The sequence below is a fragment of the Sycon ciliatum genome, chromosome 12 (genome assembly GCF_964019385.1).
Source record: "Sycon ciliatum chromosome 12, ocSycCili1.1, whole genome shotgun sequence".
Taxonomy (NCBI): domain Eukaryota; kingdom Metazoa; phylum Porifera; class Calcarea; order Leucosolenida; family Sycettidae; genus Sycon; species Sycon ciliatum.
The window spans coordinates 12,477,200-12,488,620 of record NC_088654.1 but is presented as its reverse complement, the minus strand read 5'-3'; positions in this window follow the sequence as shown (position 1 = coordinate 12,488,620).

Genomic DNA, 11,421 nt, shown 5'->3' with positions numbered 1-11,421 from the left:
AGGTGCAGTCCCAACCAAATGCGCTGTTCTGGTGAATCCTGTAGTATGTTTTGCAAAAATAGCAGGAATAAGTACTACACGAAAAACTTACATCCCAGCAGGAAAGGTGAACAAGTGGATTTAGATTGAAATTTCTGTGTGGACTTTGACTTTTATGGCATGGCGTAGTTGGTGAGTCATTTTGCATCTAATAATATATAGCCAGGAAAGCAGCGGTGTTTCAAACAGAAGGCCATGCCTTAAAAGCGCTGACATATGGCGACGTTATTGTGTACATGTATTTTGTACTTGTGCCGGTACTTATTTTTTCCAATGATATACCCAAAAACCAGGTCACTTGTCGAAGCGGTTGTGTCGAGTTTTTCTCACCGTAGTTCATTAGGGGCCATCCGGCTTTATCGATAATTATCACCGTGGACGAAAACGTTTAGTTATTACCCTCCCCCACCCACCCTTCCCTTCAACGAAAACTTTATTGAGTTGACAGCTAGAAAGCCTAGAATGGATTAATCTTTCAGCTATCAATAATTTTCAAAATGAAACTTTCCTCCACCCACCTACCCATAAACGAAACTTTTTCTCTTCGTGAAAAAGATCGATATTTACTGACGGCCCCTTTTAGTATAAGGCAAATATTTTGCCTGAGATATACTGCAAAGGACACAGTGGAGGCCGGGGAGCGTTCTTATGCGTGGTTCTAAGCTTGACAATGGAACAGTGTTCTAATGAATAGCAGTGGCCTACGAAGTAAGTTCATTAAGTACCGGTCCTATAGTTTTGGGAAAGCGCAAAAAATGAAAAAAAGACAGTGTGATGTAAGGCATAGCTTCTAGTGAAGTTCCTATTACATCTACTTGGTACAGTTATATTCCATAGAGCGTGTAGAAGAGGAGATGGTGTGTGTGTGGGGGGGGGGGGGTACATGCGTTAATGAGTGCGCTAGCTCAATACTGTGATGAGAAAGCAGGAGTGCCACAAAACCGAGAGTGCAAAACGGAACGCCCGTTCCACGCACAGCACAACAAGAATCGGCGCTGGCTTGTTGCATGGCATGCACGCGCCATGCGTTCGCATGGGTCAACACACACTCTTGCAAATGAAACCAGGGAGTCGTAAAGTTACTAAATACCATGTGGTAGTTTACGGCTCCCTGGTGAAAACAGAACAAATACTTCACGAATGCGGGCATAGCTTCATGTTAGTCCATACAACTCCGTCTCACTTGTGTTATTGCCCCATGAGCGCTGGCACACGTTCCCCTGCGATGAATTCCTGCGACTTGCCTACAGTGTACAGGGGCGTACATAGGGCGGTTCCCGGGATGCCCGGGAACCAGTAAAAAAAATTCGATATTGGTACAGAATTTTTTTGGATCCAGCCTTTTCAGGCCCAGCGCTCGCAGTGCACGTGCAAGTGCATGCATGGCGCCTGGAGTCCGCGCCTGACCATGCTGACGCGAGTGACCATGGTGACGGTCCGAGGACTGTGACTAGCCCAGGTGTGAAAGCGGTGCTGGGACACAGTGTACTGGACTGGGTTCAACAAAGTCTCTACATCGATACATCGCCGGATTCCTCGATCTCAGAGTCAAATTTCCTTTGCAGTTTGTTTTGACGAAGTTCGTCGTGTTTTGGACGATGCTTTCGCTTTGTGGAAAAGAAAAATGAAGCATCGACATCCAGAGGGCCAGCACTCTATTCAGAGCTATTTTGAGCAGCAGGCAAAGCGTGTAGCCAGTGCTAGTGGCGAAGGTCAAGAGATAGATGAGAATGGAGACGCACCTGACTTGCAAGCGAAGGCTGCATGCATCGAGCAGCGCTGAGGAAGAAATCGTCGGCGAAGCTGTAGAGCGACCGTTGTTACTTCAGTGACATGGGAGTGTGTTGGAAGGGATATGTGTTCGAAGGAATATTCTGAAAGTCGACGTCCACAGTGGAATCCAGTCCCCCGACATTTGCCGGACACGGAAAAGATTTCCGGCGTCACCGACAATCATTGTGCGCCACCGAAGGCGAAGGATTTCATTTCCTGTGCGTGTCCAGATGGATGGCAAACAGCGCCACTTTCAACTATCCTTGTTACAGGAGTTACCTTGGGTAGTCTTTTGACCGGCGTGCAATGGTGGCCTCTGCTTGCCCTGTGTGATGTTTGCTCCAGATGATTCGAAACTTAGGCAGCTTTCAAGACTGCACGCAATCGTCATGCTGAACAAAACATCCATAAAACGGGGAAAAGTTCAGTCTTTTAAAATCAAAAATGCGTAGCAATGACATCGTATAGCAGCTTGTGGATGAAAATTTCACCCAGTCTGAGGAGAATAAGCAGAAACTCCGTGGGATACAATTGTGTGGAATGTTGGTTCATCAGTTGGCATGGGAACCACTCCTGGAGGCGAGCGGCGTACGCCCCTGGTGTAGTACAGTGGAACATGTCCATGTCGACCGCTCAAAAGACCTTGCAAAGTAATGTGGTCACCGTTTACAGGCGGTCCACTCATCCAGGGTTATGGAACAGGTGCATGGTGTTTTTTTTGTGAACTCTTTTTGTGCTGGGTCACCTTATCTGAGTGGTCGCCGTGACAGGTTCCACCGTACTTGTGACAGCTGTGTGAAGAGAGTTTTTTTTTAACCAGATAACCACAAACCACGCCGACAAAACGCACAGGGATACATAGTCATAGCGTTGGCAGCCGAAGCAGTGGAGGCGGGGCAAGAGTAGCTAAAGCTAAACCAGAACTCACGCGCTCCATCTGGCAAACTCTTTGAAGACGGACGCACTGGACGTCACGCGAACATTCTCAAACTTCTTCGCCCAGCTGCCGTGATAGGCCACGTTGCCGCAGAAGACGAGCACCTCGCACCCAAGCCTAGCCTCCTCGCGAAGACGCCGCACGAAATGCTCGCCCCCAGTGCCCGCGGTCACGGCGCGACGCCGCACGCCGTCCTTCTTGCGGCGCAGGATTCGCAGCGCGCTCGTCTCGTTGCTGGTCGCGAATAGGTGGCCCTGAGCGGTGGCGTCGCCGTGTAACTGCGCCGCGTACCGTCGATTCTCCTCGCCGTCAATGTTAGGGTCCAGCCACACGATCTCCTTGGCAACCTTGACCAGGGTCAGGACGAAGCGCGGCAGGACGCGCGTCGGGTTGGCCACCACCAGCTCGGTGGCGAAGCGCGAGTTCTTGCCGGCGACCGGGTTGGCCGACTTGTTCACCCAGGCGCATCGCGACTCAATGCCGCTGGGCATGTCAGCGCCATACGCCATCTCGGTCACGAACTGGCACACGCCTGGCGACACGACCAGGCCGAACAGCTTCACTTCCGAGCCAACGGTGTGCACGGGGTTCGTGTAGTGGTAACGGTGCACGTGTGACGCTTCAATGAACGCCATCGAGTACTCCGGGTCGGGCGTCATGTACACTCCCCTGCCCACGTACCCCTCGTCCGTCGCACCGCCAAACTTCTCCTCCTGGAAACCGCTACTGAGTATGCTGTCGTGGTTCTTCGTACTTGTGCCGTGGAACATGAACACAAGTGGACAGCTACCGCCGCCAGCCTTTTCCTTTTCAGCCGCCTGGTCAGCGTGGGCTTTGAAGGCTCCGCGCTGCCTCCGCTTCGGCGTGGTCTCCTCCAGGCGTGCCAGTCGGAAGCCGTGCTGGGCCAGTTCGATGCGCTCGTCGAACAGCCGCCGCACCAGGCGGTACGCGGCGCTGCTCTCCTGCACGTGGCTCGGTGTCCACGCATCGTCGCCTTTCCCGCTCGGCACCTCGCTCAGGCGCTTGACGTGCGCACCGCGCATCGCCGAGTGGCCATCCAGCAAGTTGGCCGTGGCCAGATCGTTCATTTCCTTTTGGCAGCCGCTGGTCATCGTTGCCCGCGGACAGGAACACTACACGGACTGCACTACCTACAAGTCTGTAGGTACGGATGGTTTTCAGCACGAGTACAGTCGATCATGCGGGGTTCTGATCCCACCTGCTCAAGAATGGTGCTGGAAATCGATTTCAGTCTGGACAGAAGTGTTGCTATTAGCTGACGATGAGTTAGAACTTTCACTTCAGCAGTTTCCTGAGAGTCAGTCTCAGCGAAATGAGAGATGCTGCCCTCCTCTCCCGCTATTTACCATGCCAGTCTGATTCTCGGGACGTCGGTGCATGAACGGCAGTGAGTGAGTGATGTGTACTTTCGAACCTTCAAGCGGCCCCCATCAAGCCGACTCACGCACCTGGCCATGAATACTCTACCATGCCGCTAATAAATAAATGCGAGATCGAAACAGTTAGTCTACAGTCTAGTACAGTCATGGTGACTGATGCGCTGGTATGGTAGTGGTAGATTTTCGTTACTACCGTGATACTAACATGACTACTGATATACCATGAATACTACTGATATACTAGCCACCTGTTCGTGGCTATACTACTGCCAAGTACTGGTGTGGGTGGGCGAGCTACATCAGTACTTGACTGTACATGTAGCTTAGGCCGAGGTCGAGGCTCAGGGAGCTTTCGAAGTGTAGTTTCGGTTCCATCGAAATCATCATTTTGGTGCCGATTCTGAGTTATTTGTCTGGATCGAAACTGCGTTGCCGTGTAGTCAACTGTAGACGAGTACGGAGTAGACTGTAGACCACTACTGCACTAGTGATTCTGAGTTGTTTGTCTGGATCGAAACTGCGTTGCCGTGTAGACGAGTACGGAGTAGACTGTAGACTGTAGTGATTCTGAGTTATTTGTCTGGATCGAAACTGCGTTGCCGTGTAGACGAGTACGGAGTAGACTCCAGACCACTAGTGATTCTGAGTTATTTGTCTGGATCGAAACTGCGTTGCCGTGTAGACGAGTACGGAGTAGACTGTAACCCCGTTTTACATGACACACAATAGAGAGGTTTTGCATTCCGAAATTCGGCAAAAAGATTCGGCACGTGGGAGCGAGGTCGAAAATGCACACGAAGATTCGGCGTGTTTGTTCGGAAAAAGCTCACTTTGCCGAAAATATTTTTCGGATGCATTTTCTTGTAGAAGAGCGCTAGCGCGTGATTTATTCAAAGAGGTTTCTTATCTCGGCCTCGCTTGGCAGGCGTCTTTGGCGACATAGCATCGTCAGCTACCTCTGATTGCTCCTCTCCACTGCCTGTCGACTCTCTTTCGCCTGGAGTGTCCTCACCGTCATCTGTGTGGCTGAAAAGACTATGGCGACACGCATAAAATTTGACTTGGCCATGGAGTTGCCAGTTGGTTTTTCTGAGGCGACTGAGGAGGCAGGTTTGGCCCTCGACTCTTTGGGCTATCAAAGTTCGTTGGAATCAGCAAGAAAAGGAGCACGGGACAGGACGTTGCTGATGCTGGGGCTCACGAAATGAAAACACATCATTTTCGACTTGCAAAACAAACGTTGGTGCGAAAATTCGACATTTTGATGTTCGACAAATGACCGAAGAACGCTGTACCGAAATTCGGAATGCAAAACCTCACTAATGATGTACTGACTCTGTCTGTCACTTCGGGGCATGCTGTCAGGTGACAGCCATAGCATAGGCCATGTACATGGGGCTGTTAAGTGATGACGTCACAGTTCCTTCGATACGCATAGCAACGATCCCACTGGGGACAAACAAAAGTAGCGTCGTCTCCACCGAACCAGTTGTCAGTGGCAACATAATAATAGGAATCGTGTACATTTCTTCGTTTCTTCTTTGCTGTTTTCAGTGAGTGTTTTGTTTTCTCTTTGTCCTTGATCTCGACGGTGTTGTCGTGCTCATTACCTTACTGAGACGTCTCTTGTGACTGTAGCCAGTGTCACGGAGGATTTTATTGGCGTGACGAGGGAGATCGCCGAGATCGAGCGTGAAAAACGCTCTGCATTAGTAGCTCCTGTAGAATGTCTTCTGGGATGGCGTATCCATGGTCTCAATGAAACTCGTTAGCTCACTCGATAGCTCGCTCGTTAGTGGAACTGATCGCTCGTTTGTTATAGATACGCTCGTTTCAACACTAAATAAAATACAATTTACTTTTACACTCAAACATACACTGTACATGTACATGTAACATCATGATACTGATGATTCCATCTTCATATCTCCGCAACAGGTACGCCATACACACCAAGCACATGGTGTGTGTGCACGCGCGCGCGTACATGCACACACTCTCATGCGTGGCCGAGTTGGCCGGATGAACAGACCACGCATTTGCACGAGGTGTCCGTTATGTCATTAGAGTGCTGTACTTTATGACTTTATTCCAAAATAGTATGTCTTGCCCCTGTCAAATGGAGTTTGTGTCTATGCTCAGCGGGTATCGGGCCACGACGCCACACTGCAGTCAGCGCTGGAATTAAAATAGCACTTCATGGATTATTTTAACTAATTTCCTTTGCGTTTACATGTACTTTGTTGAGCCCGTGGTTTCATTTCTGTGTTCTGTTATGATTGGCCTCTGGAAATAAACGGAGTGGATGTCATTTTTGTCATATGTGTGTGCCTTGTGCAACAGGCTCAAGGCTAGATGCACTTCACATTCGGCGTGCGATCTCGGCGTCTGGGACCTGATAACGTCTTGGTTGGATGGGTAATCAAGGATGATACTACTCGGCACACCAATGTACATGTCAATGTAATTTTTTACTCTTTCAGAGCTGCACTACTTACGGACAAATGTGTCTGTTAGAGAGGAAAAAAATAGTATTCACAAACAAGTCCCACTTATTGTTTCTGTTCGTAAAAGGAAATTGCAATTTTTTGGTCATATTGTTCGTTCCGGCTGTTTGTCATTGACTGTTCTTCAGGGTTGTGTTGCTGGAGGTCGTTGCCGAGGCAGGCCCAGAATGTCATGGCTTGATAATATTATTTCATGGACTGCACTTGACGTGCAGTCCCTGCTCGCTGCTGCACGCGATCGATTTTTATGGCGCTCACTTGTTCATACTTGCTCTGTGACGCCCCGACGGCCTTAGGGCTTGTGGTGATGACTATTTACGTCTTGATGCTTACTTCGGTGCTAGCGTGTTTCCCCCGGATTATTTCTATCATGCGTGTTCTTGGGCTGAGCGAGCACATGCACGAGTGTGCGGCTATAACCCTGTGTATCTTTGGTTTCACTTTGTTCTGCAATGCATATACCTTGTAACAGTATGTGCTTGCACTGCTTTGTGTGGCCTGCGTATTTCAGGACTATTCAGTGCATTAGACCCAGGTTGGTTTGGTTGCCGGATGATCTCTTGTTGCTGTTGCGTCGCTCTGTGTTTTGTATTCATCAATTTTTGGGCTTGAGAATTGAGCTGGTGTGTGGTTCCCAATATCAAAACATCATGCTGGTGCTCTGTGTTTTGATTATCGACTGTCCGAGCAGTCGCGATTCATTACCAGAACGGTCAATACTGTAGTCTCTTGACGTGTTTGTCTTTTTGTGTTTTCGCCGGGGGAATTAGCGGTGACGTTGCACATAGAACGGCAGTGTTGCATCACTGGACGACCCTGCCTCTGACTTCATGTCCCCAGGATCTGGTGCAGATACGCCAGACAGTCACTTCCGGTAAACACGCAAACAGCAAAAGAAGAGATCCCGCAAATCAGGAAAAACCATTGTGGAAAATATCGAGTAGATCATACACCATTCAATAATCTGGAGTAATTACAGTGAGACAAACACTTCAGTGCTCTCTCTCTCTCTCTCTCTCTCTCTCTCTCTCTCTCTCTCTCTCTCTCTCTCTCTCTCTCTCTCTCTCTCTCTCTCAATCCTTCCAAAATACCCTGTAACAATTTCCTAGAATTATTTTATTTTAATATATTCTCAGGACATCATTCTGAACATAATAACTTCTTCCATGGGTCTTCAATCACCACGGAGGGCGAGAGTATATCTAAGTCATGCAGTTTACGGGAGGTGCGAGCTGTCATGGATATAGAGGCTGATATTATTGTGCCAGCGTGAGGGCAGAGACAGAAAGAAGACACTGATTTCTTGACCAACTCACCTACATAATAATCGAATCCACAGGGAGCGCTCGTACTTTGATCCATCAGGACGCGAAGAATCTTCAAAGCACTCTCAAACACGGAGTTTTACAGTGGGCAGCCAATTTCACAGCCATTATGAAGGCCCTCGACGACTACAGGAGATTTGTAGAGGAAAGAACAAGGAGTAAAGAGCGACAACAATCGCTTGAAGAAAAAGCAAAGAAAAACTGCTCTCTCTCCAGTCATTTAGATGCTGTTGCCTTTGACAACTGGTTCCATCCAGAGGACGCGACTTTTGTTTGTCCCCAGTGCTCTCCGTTGCTATGCGTATCGAAGGGGCCGTGACGTCACACTTAACAGCCCCATTGTACATGATGTGTGATGTTGTTGTTGTAATAATATTATTAAATTTTTACTTGGGCATTCCCAACAGACCCTAAGGTCTTCTTACAGGGTGCCCAAGATGAATGAAATTGTTAAAAGTTCCTGGCGAAATGAATTGGGGCGAGGCAGTGGACGTAGGCAGTGCTGGCGTACTCGAGCTTGCTCTGGACTACTGACAAGTAGAACTGCCTTGTGGCCTGGACAGCAAGGTTCCTCCTTCCACGCCGAAAAGCACCTAGTTTTTTTCCGATGTCTTCCCTCAAATATGCATCTAAGTGCTCTCTTACTTATGCGTAGCAGCTGATCTCTCACTTTGTCGGCGAGGCAGTGGCCGTAGGCAGTGCTGGCGTACTCGAGCTTGCTCTGGACTACTGACAAGTAGAACTGCCTTCTGGCCTGGACAGCAAGGTTCCTCCTTCCACGCCGAAAAGCACCTAGTTTTTTTCCGATGTCTTCCCTGAGGGAGTTAACGTGGGCACTGAAACTTAATTAAAGTTGAATCGAGAGTCAGTCCTAGATACTTAAAGGGGAAGTATACCCTAAAATCAAATTTTCACCAGTTGTAGTCTTCGGGGTGCTGAGTCGAATGGTCTTGGTCCGAGGAAGCTGAGACGCTCCCTTCCTACTTGAATCCCAATCGAACTCGCGCACTTCCACCGAAACTGGGTGACTGCGCCCTACTAGATGGGGATTTGTATGCAAAATGTCACTAAAAGCGCCATTTCGTTCTTATAAAAGCACGGATGACCGCGATTGGCCCATATGTTGTAGTCTTTTGGACGCTGAGTCGACTGGTTTTGGTCCGAAAAGGCTGCGATGCAGCGTTCCTCCTTTATTCCCAATCGAACATGGTTGAACAAGTGGTCACGTGCTCCTGCGTACACCAGTCAGCTGGTCACCGTGCCTGCAGGGTACAACTAACTAGCCTGTTTGACCTTTTTTGGGTGCAGTCCTGTCACTCGAGTTGAACTCGAGTTGAACCTTGGTGTGAAAGTTGTCGCCTGCTGGCGCGGTGACCAGGTGATTTGGGCACCCAGGAGCACGTGACCGCTTGTTCAACCATGTTCGATTGGGAATAAAGGAGGAACGCTGCATCGCAGCCTTTTCGGACCAAAACCAGTCGACTCAGCGTCCAAAAGACTACAACATATGGGCCAATCGCGGTCATCCGTGCTTTTATAAGAACGAAATGGCGCTTTTAGTGACATTTTGCATACAAATCCCCATCTAGTAGGGCGCAGTCACCCAGTTTCGGTGGAAGTGCGCGAGTTCGATTGGGATTCAAGTAGGAAGGGAGCGTCGCAGCTTCCTCGGACCAAGACCATTCGACTCAGCACCCAGAAGACTACAACTGGTGAAAATTTGATTTTAGGGTATACTTCCCCTTTAACTTCGTCAGGCGAGGCAATAACAGTCGAACCACAGACAATGCTCAGGTTAGGTGGAGGATGTGAGCGTCTACTGTGGATCAGTAGTACTTGGTTCTTGCTGGAGTTCAGGAGCAGGCCGCAATCTGTGAGGATCTTCTTCTAAGTATGACATGAGAATTCGTGGACACTTTCCAGAGGCATACAGGGTGGTGTCGTCTGCATAAAGAAGGCATTGGGAACGCAATGGCAGAGTGGGGACAAGTCAGGTGTAGATGCTGAAGAGGGTAGGGCCTAGGACGGAACCCTGGGGGACGCCCCTAGTGCAGATTCTACAGTCACTTGTGGTTCCGTTCACTTCTACGCGTTGCTGTCGGTGAGACAGATACGACTTGAACCACTCAAGAGCATTTCCACGGATCTTCAGATTGTGAAGGTCATCTATTAGAGTTTGGTGGTGGACGCGGTCAAAGGCTTTGCTCATATCGAGCAGCAGTACGGCCGTATCGTCTCCGGTATCCATGCTTCTCTGCCAGTTATTGATGGCAAGTGTTAAAAGGTCCTCAGTACTGTGGTTCCGCCTGTATGCAAACTGTTCATTTGGAATTGCTCCGGGTGTGACCTCCAGATGGTCGTGAAGCTGCTGGAGCACTAGCGATTCCAAGACTTTGGAGATAATGGGCAGTAGCGAGACTGGGCGATAGTTGGAACTGTCGTAGGGGTCGCCTTTCTTTGGACACACAGACGCTAGTTTGTAGGCTGACGGTACCTTTCCGCTAGACAATGACTGGTTGAAGATGGAAGTTAAGGAATTAGCCAGCTCGGCGGCATGGTGTTTCAAGATGTAGGCTGGTATGCCGTCTGATCCAGATGCTTTCGTGGTATTCAATCGTTCGAGAATCTTCGTTACTGCTGCTGTTGTAACGGGTTGGAACTCGAGAAGGCAGTTGTCTAAACAGTCATCCGCCGGAGTGTCTGGGGTCGTAAGAGCAGCGCGGTGTTCATCATGGACGATATTGCCTAGGGTATCTGACAAAGATGAGAGGGAGGCTTTCAGTGTGGGGTGGGATTTTCTCCTTCCAGTTAGTTGATTCAGCACTGCCCATTGGAGTCTAGGATTTCCTGTAGCGGCACTGAACTTATCTTTGTAGTACTCTCTCTCTCTCTCTCTCTCTCTCTCTCTCTCTCTCTCTCTCTCTCTCTCTCTCTCTCTCTCTCTCTCTCTCTCTCTCTCTCTCTCTCTCTCTCTCTCTCTCTCTCTCTCTCTCCTCTCTCTCTCTCTCTCTCTCCCTCCCTCCCTCCGTCCCTCCCTCCCTCCGTCCCTCCCTCCCTCCCTCCCTCCCTCCCTCCCTCCCTCCCTCCCTCCCTCCCTCCCTCCCTCCCTCCCTCCCTCCCTCCCTCCCTCCTCTCTCTCTCTCTCTCTCTCTCTCTCTCTCTCTCTCTCTCTCTCTCTCTCTCTCTCTCTCTCTCTCTCTCTCTCTCTCTCTCTCTCTCTCTCTCTCTCTCTCTCTCTCTCTCTCTCTCTCTCTCTCTCTCTCTCTCTCTCTGTCTCTCTCTCTCTCTCTCTCTCTCTCTCTCTCTCTCTCTCTCTCTCTCTCTCTCTCTCTCTCTCTCTCTCTCTCTCTCTCTCTCTCTCTCTCTCTCTCTCTCTTTCTCTCTCTCTCTTCTATCTCTCTCTCTCTCTCTCCATCATTGCTTGCTCTCAGGTTCTCACT